At 37.1% G+C, this 18638-nt stretch overlaps 1 protein-coding gene across 4 annotated transcripts in view; it reads left to right on the top strand.

The window, feature by feature from the left end:
• The first annotated feature begins 8662 nt into the window (after positions 1 to 8662).
• Positions 8663 to 18638, top strand: part of MANEA (mannosidase endo-alpha) — a 73169-nt gene continuing 63193 nt past the window's right edge. For 2 of the 4 annotated variants that reach the window (XM_072832039.1, XM_072832033.1), the window contains exon 1: positions 8663 to 8875. The gene's annotated coding sequence lies outside the window, so the exon portion shown is untranslated. Of the gene's footprint in view, positions 8876 to 18413; positions 18622 to 18638 lie in introns of those variants that run through there. The other 2 variants (XM_072832038.1, XM_072832037.1) reach the window with 2 other exon arrangements.

Genomic DNA, 18638 nt, shown 5'->3' with positions numbered 1-18638 from the left:
ATTAATAACAAACATAAATGAAGTAATCTATACTAGTACAATAATAGTAGAGGACTTTAACACCCAATTTAAATCAATAGTCACATCATCCAAACAGAAGATTAACAAGGAATCAGTGGTTTTGAATGACATACTGGATCAGATGGATTTAACAGATAGATTCAGAATATTCCATCCTAAAACAGCAAAATATACACTCTTTTCAAATGCACATGGAACATTCTCCAGAACGGATGACATATTAGGCCACAAAACAAGTTTCAACACATTCAAAAAGCTAAAAGTCATACCATTCAATTTTGTGACCACAATGCCATGAAACTAGAAATCATCCCCCAGGAAAAAAATATGTAAAGAGCACAAATACATGAAAGTTAAGTAATATGCTCCTAAACAATGAATGGGTCAAAGAAGAAACAAAAGAAAAAATACATGGAAATGAAAATGAAAACGTAACAATCCAAAATATTTGGGATACAGCAAAAGCAGTTGTTAGAGGGAAGTTTATAGCAATGCAGGCCTACCTCAGAAAGCAAGAAAAATCTCAAATGAACAATCTAACCTTACCCAATAGGAGTAAAAAAAACAAAACAAAACAAAACAAAAATCCAAATGCAGCAGAAAGAAAGAAATAATAAAGATTAGAGCAGAAATAAATGATATACAGACAAACAAAAATAACTGATCAATGAAACCAGGAGCTAGTTCTTTGAAAAGAACAACAAAATTGATAAATGTCTAGCCAGACTCATGAAAGAAAGAGAGAGAGAGAACTCAAACAAAGTCACAAATGAAAGAGGAGAAATAACAACTCGACCACAGATATACAAACAATTGTAAGAGAATAGTTTGAAAAGCTATATGCCAACAAATTGGACAACCTAGAAGGAATGCATAAATTCCTAGCATATAGCCTACCAAAACTGAAGCAGGAAGAAATAGAAAATTTAAACAGACTGATTAACAGCAATGGAATTGATTCAATAAGCAAAAAACCTCCAAAAGTACAGGACTAGAGGGCTTCACAGGCGAATTCTACCAAACATTTAAAGAAGAGTTAATACCTATTCTTAAACTATCCCAAGAAAAGAGAAGGAAAACTTCCTAATTTTTTCTCTGAAGCCACTATTACCCTGATACCAAACACAAAAAAGAGAACTACAGGACAATATGTCTGATGAGCATAGATGCAAAAACCCTCAATAAAAGACTAGCAGAACAAATCCAATACATTAAAAAAATTATTCACTACAATCAAGTGGGATTTATTCCTGTGATGCAAGGGTGACTTAATCTTCATAAATCAATCAGTGTGATACATCAACAGGAGAAATGATAAAAGCCATATGATTATTTTAATAGATGCAGAAAAAACATTTGACAATGTACAACATCCATTTGTGATAAAACCCTCAGCTAGCTAGACTTAAAGGGAGCATATCTCAACATAATAATAGGCATATATGAAAAATCCATAGCTAGCATCAACCTCAATGGGGAAAAACTGACAGCTTTCCCCTAAAGTAGGGAACATGATAAGGATGTCCACTCTTGCCGCTTTTATTTAACATAGTCCTGTAAATCCAAGCCATAACAGACAACAAAAATAAATAAAAAGGCATCCAAATCAATAAGGAGATAGTAAAACTATTTGTACATGACATGATACTATGTATAGAAAGCCCTAAAGCCCTAAACACCAAAACACTACTACGGCTCTTAAATGAATTCAGGATATAAAATTGTTGCAGGATATAAAATAATGTTCAGAAATCTGTTGCATTCCTATATACTAATAATGAATTAGCAGAAAGAAATTCAGAAAGCAACCCCATTTATAATTATATCAAAAATAATAAAATACTTAGGAATAAACTTAACCAAAGAGGTGAAAGACCTATAATCTGAAAACTATAAAACAATGATGAAAAAAATTGAAAAACACACAAAGAAATGGAAAGATATTTCATGCTTATGGATTGGAAGAAAAAATATTGTTAAAATGTCTATACTACCCAAAGTAATATACAGAGTTAATATAATACTTATTAAAATACTAATAACATTTTTTTCATGAAACTAGAACAAATAATCCTAAAATGTGTATGAAACCACAAAAGACCCTGAATAGATAAAGGAATTTTGAAAGACAAAAGCAAAACTGGAAATAATCACAATTCCAGATTTCAAGCTATGTTACAAAGCTGTAGTAATCAAAACAGTATGCAGTGGTGAGAGTGGACATACCTGTCTTGTTCCTGATCTTAGGGGAAAGGCTCCCAGTGCTTCCCCATTGAGAATGATATTTGCTGTGGGCTTTTCATAGATGGCTTTTAAGATGTCGAGGAATGTTCCCTCTATCCCTACACTCTGAAGAGTTTTGATCAGAAATGGATGCTGTATTTTGTCAAATGTTTTCTCTGCATCTAATGAGAGGATCATATGGTTCTTGGTTTTTCTCTTGCTGATATGATGAATCACATTGATTGTTTTACGGGTGTTGAACCAGCCTTGTGTCCCAGGGATAAATCCTACTTGGTCATGGTGAATAATTTTCTTAATGTATTGTTGGATCCTATTGGCCAGTATCTTGTTGAGAATTTTTGCATCCATGTTCATCAGGGATATTGGTCTGTAATTCTCCTTTTTTGGTGGGGTCTTTGTCTGGTTTTGGAATTAAGGTGATGCTGGCCTCATAGAACGAATTTGGAAGTACTCCATCTCTTTCTATCTTTCCAAACAGCTTTAGGAGAATAGGTATGGTTTCTTCTTTAAATGTTTGATAGAATTCCCCTGGGAAGCCATCTGGCCCTGGACTTTTGTGTCTTGGGAGGTTTTTGATGACTGCTTCAATTTCCTCCCTGGTTATTGGCCTGTTCAGGTTTTCTATTTCTTCCTGTTCCAGTTTTGGTAGTTTGTGGCTTTCCAGGAATGCGTCCATTTCTCCTAGATTGCCTAATTTATTGGCGTATAGCTGTTCATAATATGTTTTTAAAATCGTTTGTATTTCCTTGGTGTTGGTAGTGATCTCTCCTTTCTCATTCATGATTTTATTAATTTGAGTCTTCTCTCTCTTCTTTTTAATAAGGTTGGCGAATTGTTTATCTATCTTATTAATTCTTTCAAAGAACCAACTCCTGGTTTTGTTGATCTGTCAACATAGTACTAGAAGTTCTAGCCTCAGCAATCAGACAACAAAAAGACATTAAAGGCATTCAAATTGGCAAAGAAGAAGACAAACTCTCCCTCTTCGCTGATGACATGATACTCTACATAGAAAACCCAAAAGCCTCCACCCCAAGATTGCTAGAACTCATACAGCAATTTGGTAGCATGGCAGGATACAAAATCAATGCCCAGAAGTCAGTGGCATTTCTATACACTAACAATGAGACTGAAGAAAGAGAAATTAAGGAGTCAATCCCATTTACAATTGCACCCAAAAGCATAAGATACCTAGGAATAAACCTCACCAAAGAGGTAAAGGATCTATACCCTCAAAACTATAGAACACTTCTGAAAGAAATTGAGGAAGACAGAAAGAGATGGAAAAATATTCCATGCTCATGGATTGGCAGAATTAATATTGTAAAAATGTCAGTGTTACCCAGGGCAATTTACACGTTTAATGCAATCCCTATCAAAATACCATGGACTTTCTTCAGAGAGTTAGAACAAATTATTTTAAGATTTGTGTGGAATCAGAAAAGCCCCCGAATAGCCAGGGGAATTTTAAAAAAGAAAACCATATCTAGGGGCATCACAATGCCAGATTTCAGGTTGTACTACAAAGCTGTGGTCATCAAGACAGTGTGGTACTGGCACAAAAACAGACACATAGATCAATGGAACAGAATAGAGAATCCAGAAGTGGACCCTCAACTTTATAGTCAACTAATATTCAACAAAGCCGGAAAGACTACCCACTGGAAGAAAGACAGTCTCTTCAATAAATGGTGCTGGGAAAATTGGACATCCACATGCAGAAGAATGAAACTAGACCACTCTCTTGCACCATACACAAAGATAAACTCAAAATGGATGAAATATCTAAATGTGAGACAAGATTTCATCAAAATCCTAGAGGAGAACACAGGCGACATCCTTTTTGAACTCGGCCACAGTAACTTCTTGCAAGATATATCCACGAAGGCAAAAGAAACAAAAGCAAAAATGAACTATTGGGACTTCAGCAAGATAAGAAGCTTTTGCACAGCAAAAGAAACAGTCAACAAAACTAAAAGACAACCTACAGAATGGGAGAAGATATTTGCGAATGACGTATCAGATAAAGGGCTAGTTTCCAAGATCTATAAAGAACTTATTAAACTCAACAGCAAAGAAACAAACAATCCAATCATGAAATGGGCAAAAGACATGAACAGAAATCTCACAGAGGAAGACATAGACATGGCCAACACGCAGATGAGAAAATGCTCTGCATCACTTGCCATCAGGGAAATACAAATCAAAACCACAATGAGATACAACCTCACACCAGGGAGAATGGGGAAAATTAACAAGGCAGGAAACCACAAATGTGGGAGAGGATGGGGAGAAAAGGGAACCCTCTTACACTGTTGGTGGGAATGTGAACTGGTGCAGCCACTCTGGAAAACTGTGTGGAGGTTCCTCAGAGTTAAAAATAGACCTGCCCTATGACCCAGCAATTGCACTGCTGGGGATTTACCCCAAAGATGCAGATGCAATGAAACGCCAGGACACCTGCACCCCAATGTTTATAGCAGCAATGTCCACAATAGCCAAACTGTGGAAAGAGCCTAGGTGTCCATCGAAAGATGAATGGATAAAGAAGATGTGGTTTATGTATACAATGGAATATTACTCAGCCATTAGAAATGACAAATACCCACCATTTGCTTCAACATGGATGGAACTGGAGGGTATTATGCTGAGTGAAATGAGTCAATCAGAGATGGACAAACAGTGTATGTTCTCATTCGTTTGGGGAATATAAATAATAGTGAAAGGGAATAGAAGGGAAGGGAGAAGAAATGGGTAGGAAATATCAGAAAGGGAGACAGAACATAAAGACTCCTAACTCTGGGAAACAAACTAGGGATGGTGGAAGGGGAGGAGGGCGGGGGGTGGGGGTGAATGGGTGACGGGCACTGAGGGGGGCACTTGACGGGATGAGCTCTGGGTGTTATTCTGTATGTTGGCAAATTGAACACTAATAAAAAATAAATTTATTATTAAAAAAATAAAAATAAAAACAGTATGTTATTGGCACCAAAATACATACATAGATCAACAGAATATAAAAGACAGCCCAGTTGTAAACCACAAATATATGATCAATTAATCTTTCACAAAGGAGGTGATAATATGCAATGGGAAAAAGTCTCTTTAACAAATGATGTTGGGAAAACTGGACATTTACCTGCAAAATAATGAAACTGGACCAGTTTTTAAAGCCATGCACAAAAATAAACTCCAATTGGATTAAAGACCTAAATGTGAAACCTAAAACCATAAGAATCCCAGAAGGCATCATGGGCAATAATTTCTCTGACACTAGCTGTAACAGCATCTTTCTAGGCATGTCTCTTGAGGCAAGGGAAACAAAAATAAAGTATTGGGATGACATCAAAATAAATAGCTTCTGTACAGCAAAGTACACTATAAATAAAACTAAAAGTCAGCCTACTGAATGGGAGAAAATATATGCAAATGCCATAGCTGATAAAGGGTTCGTGTCCAAAATATATAAAGAACCTATATAATTTAACACCCAGGAGCACTTGGGTAGCTCAGTAGTTGAGTGTCTGCCTTAGGTTCTGGTTGTGATTCTGGGGTCCTGGGATCAAGTTCCATATCAGGCTCCCAGCAGAGGGCCTGCTTCTCCCTCTGCCTATGCCTCTGCCTCTCTTTGTGTCTCTCATGAATAAATAAATAAATAAATAAAATATTTTAAAATATATTTAACACTCAAAACACAAAGAATCCAATTAAAAATGGACAGAAGATGTGAACAGACATTTCTCCAAAGAAGACATACTAATGGTCAACAGATGCATGAAAAAAAGCTCAACATCACTCATCGTAGGGGAAGTACAGATCAAAGCCACAATGTAGTATCATCTCACACCTGTCAGAATGGTTAACCTCAAGAACGTAAGAAACATCAAGTGATGGTGACAAGTGGAGAAATAGGAACCCTTGTGCACTGTTGGTGGGAATAGAAACTAGTAGAGCCACTGTTGGAAACCATGTGGAGTCCCCCGAGAAAGTTAAAAATAGAACTCCCACTATGATCCAGTAATCACACTACTGGGTATTTACCCCTGAAATACAAAAACACTAACTCAAAGTGATATATGTTTATTGCACCCTTATTTATAATAGCCAAGTGATGGAAGCAGCCTAAGTGTTCATTGATAGACGAGTGGATAAAGAAAGTATAATTATGGGCAGCCTGGATGGCTTAGTGGTTTAGCGCTGCCTTCAGCCCAGGGCATGATTCTGGAGACCCGGAATCAAGACCCATGTTGGGCTCCCTCTGCCTCTCTGTCTGCTTCTCCCTCTGCCTATGTCTCTGCCTTTCTCTCTCTCTCCCCCTCTCTGTGTCTCTCATGAATAAATAAATAAAATCTTTTTTAAGAAAGTATAATTATATATGCATATACGCATATATATCCAATATTCCATTGGATATTATTGTCATAAAAAGAATGACATCTTGACATTTGTAACAATAGGAATGGAACTACCAAATATAATGCTAAGTAAAATAAGTCAGTCAGAGAAAGTCAAATACCATATGATCTCACTCATATGTGGAATTTAAAAAACAAAACAAATGAGCAAAGGAAAAAAAAAAAAAGGAAACCAGGAAACACTTAACTAAAGAGAACTGATGTTGCCAGAGTGGAGATGGGTAAATTAGGTGAAGGGGATTAAGAGTACATTTATCATTTTGAGCACTGAGTAATGTATAGAGTTGTCGAATCACTATATTGTACACCTGAAACTAATATAATACTGTCTTTTAACTATACTGGAATTAAAGCTAAAAACTTAAAAAATAATTTAAAATTTTAAAAAATTTAAAAACCAAAATTACACTTGCTTACCAAGATTCCCAAGATTCCTCTGAGATTCTGCTTAGATTTTTTTTTGATGTATGTATGTATGTATGTATGTATGTATGTATGTATTTATCAGAGAGAGTGAGTGAGAGAGAGAGAGAGAGAGAGAGAAGGAGAAAGGAAGAGGGGCAGAAGCAGACTCCCTGCTGAGCAGGGAGCCAGATGAGGGGCTAGTTAATGTTTTAAGTGACTATACAAACTCATGTTCCTATAATACATAATACTAAAAAAGTGCAAAATGTTTACCATAAATATATCATTATGAAACTCAATACCCACAATGATTGCATCATTAGCCCAATCATTTTGTTCATTTAAAGAAGCCACGGCTTTCTCTGAAAGCTTGTTGGACATTAACAGCTCTTCATCTTCTTTTACTTTCTCTGCTCTGAACTGGTCCAGGTTGCTCAGCACATATCCAGCAACTATCCACAAAAAGTTTGTAACAATTACCATGAGTGCAACACTCCTGTCCAGACAACTTTGGGAGCAGGAGGCAGCAAACTGTGGGTACATGCATTTCATATTTTAAGTATGTTAAACATATATCCTTAGTTTTTTATATTATAAAATATTTCCATATGCTCAAAAATATGAAATGCATATAAGTACCATCTATTTATTTATTTATGTATTTACTTACTTACTTTTCTACCATCCATTTAAAATTTAGTTGTATTTGCCTGACTCTTCAATCTTGTTTTCTTATTTCTTTGAACAGTTTTCAGTAGCTCTTCTAAAACAGTCTGTGACTAATGGGTTGTTGCTATTATTAATTGAATTGTTGCCTTTGTTGTTTGGCTTCAAATTCTCTTTGTTTTTGAAACTTAAAAGTTTTCTCTTTCTCTTTCTCTGCTCTGTTATTAAAACCAAACAGTTTGGTATTACATTTTACAGAGCATTTCTATGTGTGTGAGAAGGGGGCTGTCTACATTGGTTAATTCATCCAACATTGTGTTCACCAGGAACTTGATATTTAAAGTAAGTTGATGTGAAAAATTAGGGCTTTTTCTTTCTTTATGATACTGACATCTTGGACTAAATTGACAAAAAAAATAGAGTATATTCTTCACTGGCAACTCAGTTCTTTATTCTGGCTGCAAAGTCACAGAGAATGTTAAAGAGGTCAAATATTTCTCTCTAAAAACTTGGAAAGAAAATTAGAAACATATTTATTTTCAGGGCTTTCTTATAGAAGAGGGATCATAGCATTTTCTGTAACTCCATAAAAAGAGCTAGGACCAATATATTTAAGGGATAGGCTTAGTTTTGGCTTAGTTCGAGGAAAATTTACAGCAAGTTGTTCTGACTTTGTGGGCATCAGTTGCCTATTCTTCACTATTCCAAGCAAACTATAGTAACCATGTGTTTGGAATGTTGTAGAAAAGATTGTTCTACCAAGAGAAATACCGTCCAGCTGAACTTAATATTCCTTCACACTCTAAAATTCTGTGAGTTGCCATAACTCCAACAAAGCCCCAGTAGATGCAAGCCTGATGTAATCAAAGGGGAGCCAATGAGCCTAAGCTAGGTAATTCCAGTCAGAATTTTCAGGACTACAGATTAGTCTGTGAGGGATATCACAGAGCCACCCACAGTAAGAGCTGGAGGAAAAAGAAATCTCAGGCTTGGAGCTAAAGATACCCCAGGCAGAACTAGGAAGATAAGAATCATCTGGGGAGCCTGAACATACATAGGAGAAAATCAAAACTGAACGAGAGATTTTCGAGAAAAATTTGGGGAAGCCAACGTACTGTTCCTTGGTAAACTCAATCTAAAATTTCCTTATCTCATTTTTTTTTCAAATGGACTCAATATTATTGACATTCACTTGAAAAAATAGTTGAAAAATAGTTTTTGAAGTCAATATTTTCTCATTCTTTTGATATGTTCTATACTTTTTCTGAACAAGTACAAAATAGAAAAATTAATGTTGCAAAATAAGGCTATTTCAGACGTTGAAACAAGTTTTAAACATACAAAAGCTGTTCAACTACATGGTAAAACAATTTCTAATCTTTCTGGTAGCGTATTATATTTTTCTAATGAATCATAAAATATTAAGAGAGTGTTTAGAGAATACATGTGTATTTCTTTTCTCTGCTGTGGAATCATAAATAGTAATTTGGTAAGTTCTGCTTTTATTGTTGCATTTTTTATTCTAAAAGATTATTAAGCATCATACTCAAAGAATTTATTTTGAAAGAAGCAGGAGCATAAAAATGTTATCACCAAGTTTTCACACATGTGAATAAACATGCACACACACACAGTGCTTTATTCCTTATTTAGTCAATAAAGAGTAAATTTCTACCCACCAGGTACATTCAATTAAAGAAACATATTTGAAGACTTGCTATGTAAAGGCATTGAGCTAGGTGCTATAAAATATAAAGATGAGGGACGCCTGGGTGGCTCAGCAGTTGAGCATCTGCCTTTGGCTCAGGGCATGATCCAGGAGTCACAGGATCAAGTCCCACATAGGGCTTCCTGAATGGAAGCTGCTTCTTCTTCTGCTTATGTCTCTGCCTCTCTCTGTGTGTCTCTCATGAATAAATAAAATCTTTAAAAAAAATGAAGAAAAACCCACCTTACAGGAACACAAACTTGAACATATATAGACATCTACAAATATAATTGCAGTAGCCCATACAGTGGTAAGTGGGTAATTAATATAAACCACATAGTGTGTATATCTGTACCTTGTAGATAGCAAGCTCCCGGAAGGCAGGTATTTCTTCTGAACTGATGTATTCTGACCAGAGGCAGCCCCCCCAAAAAAAATTGTGAATAAATGCATAATCAAATAAAACCAATTATCATAAAACTACCATGTTGAGCAAGCTCAACCAAACAAAACAACCAGAATAAGACTTGATGAAGGAAAACCCCAAGTTAGATCAGCATGATTAATTTTAACTCCATGCATTTATTTGAAAGACAATTCTCTCACATCCAAAAAGCCATTTTAATGTCCACAATAAAAAGAAGAGTAAACAATACATCTACCATTTCTCTTCTCACACATTAGTTTTAGACCAACCTGGGTGTCTTGTAATGTAACATTTACTGAATCCCTACTGCTCGTTGCTTTACTTATTCAACGCATTTCTTGAGCACCATATTAGTCTCCTTTAGTTGTGGGAACCAATTAGTACAAACTTGATAGCTTAAAAAAAAAACATTCATTTATTTTCTTGCAGTTTCAGTAAGCTGAAGTCAATTTCACTGGGCTGGAATCGAGGTGCTGGCTTGGTTGGTCGCTCTCCCTTTGGAGGCTTAGGGGAGAATTTCATTTTTTGCCTTTTCCAGCTTCTATAGCTGCATTCCTTTCATTCCTTTCCTGCAGCTCTTTCCCAATCTACAAAGTCAGAAGCATAGCATTTTGCTTCAGCAGCCCCATTGCCTTCTCTGTCAAATTTCCCTTTCCCTGCCTCTGATAAGGACACTTGTGATGATAGTTAGGACCCACGCAGACAATCTTAATCTCAAGATACTTAATCACATCTGCAAAGTCTTTTTTGCCATGTAAAGTAACATTCACATTTTCCGAAGATTTGGAGCTAGTTCTCTTTGGGGACCATTACTCATCCTACTTCAAGCACCTACTACATGCTGGATATAGGAGCCCCAGCAGTGAATTAGACATCTTTGTATCTGTGCTCATGGATCTTGATATTATGGGAGGTAGAAAAGATGTACAAGGCACAGACCTGTTTTTTAATTAGTTTGTATAATAGAGGAATATTTTATTAGAGAAAAAATGCACGTTCTTTCTTTTCCTCTTTTAGCAAGAGAAATTGCCGGCTACTTCTTAGAATAAGCAGGCACAGAAAATCACCTTGCAGCACTCACTGTTGAGAAAAATTACTTGTGTTCTCTCTTACATAAATAGAGGATGAGTGGGCTTATCTATCTTAAGCAATAAGCCTTTTTTTCTTTAGTGACTTTGCAAACTTTTTTTTTGTACATAAGGAGATGTGATTTTATGGCAGAATAAAGGTTAGGTCGATTTGGTTAAGCAATCTGTGTTATCCTGGAAAGGAAAAACAAACAAATAAACAACCTAATGCCTTGGAAAATAACTGTAAAATCTGGACTATAGGTAGTACAACATTTGGAGGTTTGCTAATTAGGATATGAAATTAATGCTCAGTCACAACACATGAAACTTCCTTCCCTCAAAACACTGTCAGGCTCTGTATCAACTTGTGGAGTAGTTCCCCCACTCAGGAAGGGCCTTATTCTTCTTCTGGCCCAGCTTTCAATTAAAGACAAGCCTCTGTCTCAACTGCCATGTGGAACAGGGTCTTGCCAGGAGAGATGGCCCATATCCAGTCATCAGTACATTCAATCTAGCAGCGCCAATTAACCAGAAGTGTAGGAAGATGATACTGGAACTCTCTCCCATCTCCATCCACTTAGAATTCCATGACCTGGTCTAGTGCTTGAATCAAAAATGAACTTTTGTCAAGGGACATGGCCTTTTTAGTTCATTTCTTAGTCTGCTTAGGGACACTATATCAAATAATGATAACCAGATGATTTATAAACATTTAGCATCTATTTCTCACAGTTCTGGAGGCTGGAAGTTCAAGATCAAGACCAGCATCATCAGGTTAAAGCCTTCTTTTGGGTCATAGATTTCTTATTTTATCCTCACATGGCAGAAAAAGGCTAGGATCTCTCTGGATCCTCTTTTATAAAAGCACTGTACCCATTCATGAGGGCTTTGCTTTAGTGACCCAATCACCTCCAGAGTCCCCACCTCCAAAAGTCTCAACCTCCTGGTACGACAGTACGACCTGAGGAGTTTGGTTACAGCATATTTTAAAGAGATGCAAACATTGAGACCATAGTAGTTGGGAAATACCTACGCTGAGTCAATCCTAAATCAGCCTCTACTAACGAATAAAGAAGGCATCTTAGCTCCTGTGGCCACACAAGACCAGAGAATTACACAGCTCTGGGTTAGAGACATGATCTGCCAAGGCCAGTTTCTTCTTTGACCTGTGTCACAACTCATCAATTTATGTAAGATAGAGTGGATTCTTTGTTGTCAAGACTGGTAGGTACTTATGGTCTTTGGATATACATGGTGAAAATTAGAGCATTAGGTGATGGGTAAGAGTTTGGATCTCTGAATTATCTGTTGCTATCAACTGGTAGAGGCTCTGGTATTCAGAGGATTTCTTGGGAGTTATATCTTTGCATTCTAAATGATATCAAGAGATAGCCTAGTTACACCTTTATCAAGGAAAATTTGATGTAAAGAATGGTATGACAATTTAATTAATGAAGAAATTATTCCTGCACTTCACAGTACTGACTATAAGAAATAGGGATCAATGTATGTATATAATAATAATTATGTTGTATGAAATACCATAGCATTAGAGAAGGTAGACTTGACATTGAAGCATAGTGTAATAGATAACTGACCTTTTGTTTTGGGATTTATTGCACTTGTTGTTTCTTGGCTATTTAGAATCCAAAAATCCTTCTGGTTTTGGAGGAATACCAGACTGTGTGTTTTTGCCTGACTTCTCATGAAGGAAGCTAAAAGGACTGACTCCCATTTCAAGGTAGCTTGGGAGATACAGACATATAACTTAGGCTTAGGTAATTAGATTTTTCCAACCAAAGATTTGAATCTTGGATAAGGCAAACCTTGCAGGCAAGAGTGATAAATTCTTCATGGTTGTGTCAACAACATTGAGAGTTCAATACACACTTGAAAATATCAGTGCCTTAATCTATATCATTGTATGAAGCTGTGATCCCAATTGTCCAGTCCTTCTGGGTTCCTGCCCATTGTCTAATTTACTAGGCTTTGCCTTCCTGCTATACTCTATAACCTTTTACATGAGGTCTATTTGGGCTTTAGTGTGCCAGATTGTTTTCTATTGCTTACAAAGAAGAACTCTCTAACATGAGTGGAGATGATATAGACAGGAACTGAGAAGACATGTCAGGTGAGTGGAGTGATGAACAAAGGTATAAAATGACATAATATGTCTAGGAAATTCTAATGAAACTTCAGGGACTGGAGAGGAAAAAAGACATCAAGAATTCAGATGACAGACAGTAAGGACAGTTGTAGGACTAGAGCAAATAGTACGTATCAGAAAGTAGGATTAAATAATAATGAGTAAGTAACCTCTTAGTCTTTTATTCTTTTATCCCCTGAATAAATTATTTGTTGCATTCTTGTTATATGTCAACAACTTTTGATGGCTCTGGACATATAAAAAGGGCAAAATCCATGCTGTCAAGGAGACACTCATCTTTTACAGTGCAGTCGAGGCTTTCAGGATACAAATTCTGGATTTAAATTCTATTGCTACAATTCTGATAGTCCTCTTTTCTAATCAAATAGAATACAGAGTTTAAAGAATGAAGTGGTGTAAACTCACTAGCCAAACAGAAAAGGGATATGACAAAATTTATCTGTCACAGTCAAAAGGATGTTGATATCTCACTCTTTTCCATAACCTTTGTTGCTTCAAGGAAAGTAAAGGGCTAGAAAGACATGCACTAGTCTGTAAGATATAATTACAATATGCAGAGTGAAGTAATAACCCTCATCTATGGAAGACTCACAGGGACTTATTTATACAGCACTAATAAGGAGATTGTCCGAACCTAGTCTTCTCCCCCAGATGGATGACTTCCCATGTCATCCACAAGCCACAGTAGCATGCACTGTGGTCTTCTATCAACCCACTGGCACACTTGTTGGAGCCCCAGTTTCTCTTTGTATGGCGATGTGCTGTGATGAATTGAAATTAATTATCCAGGGAAGAGTTTGCCATTCAGGGTGCCAGTAATGTGTTACAGGTATGCATGATATTGATCTCCTTGACACCCTAGAATTTACCATTTAGAGGCTGGGATAGTCAGAACCACAGAGCCCATTATATACACTCTAAGCCGGCTATTTGCCTCAATTTTATGAAAATAAATAAATAAATAAATAAATAAATAAATAAATATTCTCTGTTTGACAAAATGTGAACTGCTGAATATTGTTTTATGCAACTAAAGCTTATCCTAACTGGTGTACCTCCTTACATACTGTATATTTTGTATATTTCTGAGGTTCACTGAAATAGAGTGAAAAGGATGTCTGTAGGTATAAAAGTTTGCACAGGCCTGGAAAATAAGAAGGATCTTTACTGATAATGCCAAAAGAAAAAGGGATGCTATTTAGCTAGTAGCAAGAAGAGATCAACCCCAAGGATCTCGTGGAGTAGAGACTATTATAATAATAGATGGTAATTAGGAGAAGCCAAAGGCTAATATTAGTTTAATGCGTTAGAACAATTCTCAACAAGAATTTAAGAAGCAAAATTTGTATTTTTTCTTCCATTATTCCCTGTTTGGATAATTTTTTTTCTTTGGGATCTCAGTGACCACGCTGATACAACACATTTAAAATGTCTATTTATTACATAAAATCAATTTATATGCAGCTCTCACTTTTTTCCCTCTGGGAATTCATCTATTAGATGAATGGCATATTCCTCCAATGCTACTTTTTCAGTTAAAACATCTGAAAAGTAGACAATTGAACTTGGTAGAAATTACAGCCATTCTATATTTTTTTTTTTTTTTTTTTTTTTTTATGATAGGCACACAGTGAGAGAGAGAGAAGGCAGATGGAGAAGCAGGCTCCATGCACCGGGAGCCTGACGTGGGATTCGATCCTGGGTCTCCAGGATCGCGCCCTGGGCCAAAGGCAGGCACTAAACCGCTGTGCCACCCAGGGATCCCAGCCATTCTATATTTGAAAATGTCAGGATTTAGTATGTAAAAATATATATGATCATTACAACAAAACACCGTTCCCATTCCTCCCAATAATTAATCCACAAAAAAAAAACACTTTGAAAAGAAAATGTAATGTGGAAAAAAAAAAAAACAATGACAATACTGTCTCTATAAGTGATATTTCAACATTTCTTGCCATTAGCAAGGGACCAACAGAACAGAGTTATAGGATGGGGCATTATCTACAATCCCAATCCAATTTATAAATAGTATTATGTACTGAATCTGATGGATAGAAAAAGGCATGCAAAGAGAATATATTTGTCCTAATTTATTTATGCTGGCAGGCGTAATCAAATAGTTTTTAAGAAGTAGGTATGCACTGATATATTTATAAAATAAAATATCCTTCCTTTCATTCAACATCAGAATATTTATTAATACAACTCCTGTAAACATACTAAAGAAGGGAATAATGATTATTTCAAAAAATGCAAAAAAAAAAAAAAAAAACATTCCTGATTAAAACAGTAAGCAACTAGAAATAGAACCCTTAATAATCCTGGTAAAGTATCTACCAAAAGCAAACATTATACTTTATAATAAAATTTTAAAAATACAGCAGTAAAGTTAGGGACAAGATAAAGATGCTATCACTACTTCCATTAACATTGTATGTTAATACAAAACAAAGAAATACGAATAGGTGGTTTAAGAAATAAAAAAGAAGGAAAGAATTACTTTTATTTATAAATGATATGATTGTTTATATAAAATATCCAGAGAGGTAACAAAGCAAACACACACAAAAAATCAGCAAAGTTTTGTGGATATGAGACCAATATACAAAAATTGGTACAAACTTAGGTCTTTTTTTAATAAACCATTAATAGCCAATCAGAAAATATAAAGAAAGATAGCTTCAATTTTAGCAATAAAATTATGAGCTATGTAATGAAAGTTGTTCAAAATTTTAGTAACTTATAAAGCATTGCAGAATATAAAAGACCTAAATAAATGACTATTTCTACCATGTTCACTGATAAGGAAACAACTTTTGCTAAATTAATCTATAAAGTCAAATCTATTCCAAACAAAATCCAAAAAGGATTTTTTATGGATCTTGGCTGATTCATCCTAAAGTTTGTATGAAAATAAAAAGAGCCAAGAGTAAAGACAATTTAAGAGAAGAATCATAAGAAAGAGGAGCTTGCAAAATTTTTCAATATGTAGAATTGAATGCATGGGTGTTCATCATGTTATTTATTTTTCTGTGTGCAAAAATATTTCATAATTAAACTTTAAAACTTTTAGAAAATAAAAAAGAATATGGCTTGGGACTCTTGTAAACAGGAAAGAAGGGATCTCTGGGTGGCCGAGCGGTTTGGCGCCTGCTTTAGGCCCAGGGCGTGATCCTGGAGTCCCGGGACCGAGTGCCACATCAGGCTCCCTGTATGGAGCCTGCTTCTCTCTCTGCCTCTCTCTGTGTCGCACATGAATAAATAAATAAATAAAATCTTAAAGAAAGCAAAATGCATGAAACTATAATGAAAATATTTGTTAAATTCAACTAGCAGTACTTAAAATATGCAGCTTTTGGTAATCAAAGGTACTATAGAAAGTTAAAGGAGGGGAGCCCGGCTTGGCGGTTGAGCGCCTTCAGTCCAGGACGTGATTCTGGAGACCCAGGATTGAGTCCCGCATAGGGCTCCTTGCATGGAGCCTGCTTCTCCCTCTGCCTGTGTCTCTGCCTCTCTCTCTCTAGATGTCTCTCATGAATAAATGAATAAATAAATTAAATATTAAGAAAAAAAGAAAGTTAAAGGACAATCCATAAGCTGAGAGAAACTATTTGAAACACATATAACCAAGAGAAAAGTACTTAAACTTAAAAAATATATAAAGATTATATACAAATTAATTTCCCAAAGCAACAAGCCTATAAAAAGTGAGTAAGGGGCAACCCCGGTGGCTCAGCGGTTTGGCGCAGCCTTTGGTGGAGGGCGTGATCCTGAAGACCTGGGATCCAGTCCCACGTCGGGCTCCCTGCATAGAGCCTGCTTCTCCCTCTGCCTGTGTCTCCGCCTCTCTCTCTCTGTGTATCTGTCATGAATAAATAAATATAATCTTTAAAAATATAAAAGAGCAAATTAAAAGATGTTATTATCAAACAAAAATTTTAAAATCTAACAATAATAGGTGTTGTGGATAATGATGCGCCAGCCTAATCTATTTATGGGAAATGTATCTGTGCATAGATGAATCTCAAAACCCAAATGTGTAGTAAAAAAAAAAAGGGGCTGGGAGGGGAAAATGCTGTAGGATTCGTTATATATATGCTGTAGGATTCATTATATATATATATGAAGGTTGATTGCCTGCCTTCCTCCCAGGTCGTGATCCTGGAGACCCCGGAACCAGTCCCGCAGGCTCCCTGCATGGAGCCTGCTTCTCCCTCTGCCTGTGTCTCTACCTCTTTCTCTGTCTCTCATGAATAAATAAATAAAATCTTAAAAAGAAAAAATACACCACCAGAATAACATATTTTTAGGCAGTCATACATATATAACTGTGTTCAAAATGCAAGGAAATAAGTAATACAATATTTAGCATAATGTTTATTTCTGTCTGCGGAGGAGATGGCGAGGGCTTTGGAAAAGCCTTCAAAGACATTGGTATTCTTCTGCATCTTCAGCTCTGCAGTGGATACCAGGGTATTCTTTTCATTATGCTTAAAAATGTGCGCATATGGGATACATTCATATCCGCATAGTTCACAACGAAAATTCCTCTTAAAAATCCAGTGTGATTTTTAAGGCCCAGCCTTTAGAAAATTGCTTACGTCAGCAAGTTCTAGACTGTGAGTCACGACTTCCTTGTTACTACGTAACCAAACAAAATAGAGAATTCTGGCTTCTCGGGCTGATGTAAGACGGAAACCTTCAGCTGTAACCCCTCCTTCGAAAATTCTTGTTCTTTACATCTGCCTCATTGCTCCCGATTATTTCTGTACTTCCACTACAAATGTGATCTCATACGTTTGCAAATCCAATGTCGTCTTCATCTACTTAGGGGCTTCAAGCGAAGTTCCAGTGTTCTATTAATGATAAAACGGTCCCTTCCAAGAGTCTGAAAACAAGTGGAGTTTGCAGCAACTTTGGAAGGCCTCCCCCTTGCAGGCCAGCTGTCCTCTGTCAGCGAGAGCTTCCCCGAGGAACGTGAGAAGGACAGTTTTAACGAACGAGGGGTGGTGGGAGGGGAGGTGGGCGGGGGGTGGGGGTGACTGGGTGGCGGGCACTGAGGGGGGCACTTGACGGGATGAGCACTGGGTGTCATTCTATATGTTGGCAAATTGAACACCAATAAAAAGTAAATTTATATATAAAAAAAATAAAAACAGTTTTTAAGAGAGGTGGGTCACCTCCAATCGGAGAGGGAGGGTGTGCGTCCAGCCAGAGCTCCACCCGCCGCGGACGCCCCGACGAGCTCTCCGCTCCTTCCCCCCGCGCCGCTCCCGACGCTCACAGAGGAGGGAGCCCGCGCGGGGAAAGCCGGTGCCCCGCCCCCTCCTAGAGCCGGAGCCAGGCCCCGCCCCCGGGGCCTGCGGGAACGCCCAGCGCGCGCCCTCCGGGGGGCGGGGCTCCACATCCGGTATCCGGTACCCGCGCTCCCCGCCCGGCTCGCCCCCCACGGCTCTGGCTGGAGCGTCTGCTGGTGGCCGGATTCGCAGACCCGGGTGAGTGAGTAGCCGGC

The sequence above is a fragment of the Canis lupus genome, chromosome 7 (genome assembly GCF_048164855.1).
Source record: "Canis lupus baileyi chromosome 7, mCanLup2.hap1, whole genome shotgun sequence".
Taxonomy (NCBI): domain Eukaryota; kingdom Metazoa; phylum Chordata; class Mammalia; order Carnivora; family Canidae; genus Canis; species Canis lupus.
The sequence above is the reverse complement of the archived record's forward strand: the minus strand, read 5'-3'. Positions and strand labels throughout refer to the sequence as shown.